This window comes from Marmota marmota, unplaced genomic scaffold (genome assembly GCF_001458135.2).
Source record: "Marmota marmota marmota unplaced genomic scaffold, marMar, whole genome shotgun sequence".
NCBI classification, from domain to species: Eukaryota; Metazoa; Chordata; class Mammalia; order Rodentia; family Sciuridae; genus Marmota; species Marmota marmota.
In genome coordinates this window covers 13121660-13123510 of record NW_026000222.1, presented here as the reverse complement: position 1 = coordinate 13123510, position 1851 = coordinate 13121660, and positions in this window count along the sequence as shown.

Below are 1851 nucleotides of genomic sequence, written 5' to 3'. Positions count from 1 at the left end.
CAGAAAAGACCTGTCAAGTCAGCTCTGGGGTCCCAGGAGCCCTCATCTCAGCCTCAGACTTTTAATGACTGACACCTCTAGTGTCCACAGTACCCATCTATTTTGTCTAGTAGATGACTTTGTCTGGCACATAACTGAGCCCGGGGCCGGGGTCTCTTGTAAAAACTGTCCAGACCACGGTTCTTGGTTCCCTCACTCCAGCAAGTCTGAGGCCTGAAGCTAGATTCAGGAGCCCACTTCAGAGAACAGACATTGTCATAGAAATGCTCTGTCCTCTAGAGAAAGCATCATTATCATCTGAGGAAGCCAGTGAGAACCAGGGGTATAGCTGAAAGGATGGGTGAAATGAAAAGGGCCTAAAATTATAAGAAAACCTTAGAGATGTAGGTCCAGACAGAGTCTTGGGCAGTTCCAACACTAAAACAGAGCTGCTGGGGGAGCAGATACCTCCCCCACTCATCTGGGGACACCAAATGTCCTTTTCCAGGGATTCCTTACTTTTAAACTAGGTTGGATAGGACATATAGTTTTCATAACCTCTCTGGCCTAATTTTTCTTAAGGGACTTTAGATAAGAAGCTGAGTGGCTGGGCACAGTGGCACATGCCTGTAATCCCAGTGATTCAGGAGGCTGAGGCAGGAGGATCACAAATTCACAGCAGCCTCAGCAACTTAGCAAGGCTCTAAGCAACTTGGTGAGACCCTGTCTCAAAATTTTAAAAAATAAATAAATAAATAAAGGAGGGGAGGGGCTGGGATGTGGCCCAGAGCTTAAGCATCCTGGGTTTAATCTCTGGTACCAAAAAAAAAAAAAGGTCACAGCTTGTTAGTGATAAAACTACCAACTGGAACCCCAATCTTTTCCCTATTTCATTGCATCCTGAGCCTTAATCCATATTTAAAGATTTCATCCCAGCCAACTTCTCCCTGCAGAATAAACAGACACACTTCTCCCAGCCCTTCAATCTAGGGCCGAGATCAGAAGCCTTCCCAGACAAGCAGCTATAAGCCTCTCTTCACCACAGAGCCCTGAAAAGTCATTACCAATAAAGGCAACTGGAGATATGGAGAACAAAGTAGGGGTGGTACCTATGCTGGCTGGCAAAGCTGGGCTTCCAAACTCGTACACAAAATTGACTTATATTTTAACTTGAGGAAATTCAAATCTTGAAAGGAGTGGGAGATTGGAACCTACAGCACAGTAGCCAGGCACCAAGGGGCTCGCCCTGAGCACTGGCCTGCAGAGGTGCTTCTGAGCCTCAACCACATCAGCAACTCAGCCCCAGCACTCCTGCCAACCAAAGATCTAGCAGAAGCCCAAGGCCAAGGAATCACAAAGACCGAGGTTGGTGCAAAGGGCCAAATACTGAAAAACCCACCTCGACAGATTTAAGAGTCTGTTCAACAAAAGACTAGCAATTCCATCATAAGGATCAACTTTTACATGAAAATCAGTAAGTGACATTTTATACTACTTTGGTAGAAACCTCTACCATTCTGAGCAATAGCACAGGCCTCTTTAAAGCAGCCAGCCTATCCATGGCTGGGCAGCAGCAGGTTCCTGCTTACCTCCCTCCAGTCCTGGCCACCAAGGCCAGCCTCACCATTGCCCACCAGCCTTAGGAACATCCAGGCATCCTCTGAGTTTGGCTTTGAGGACCCAGGCCATTCCTAGGTCTCTAAGCTGTGTCCAGCCTGCCAACCCCTCCTCTAAGTTGCCCTGCCTGCGGAGTGAACGTAATGGTGGAGGTAGGGTTCTAGGGAGAGCCAGGCAAGCAGAGTCAGCAAGGCTTTCCCTTTCCTATTGTAGAATTTAAGGCAGTAAGAGAAAAAGGAAGGAAAAAAAATGCAA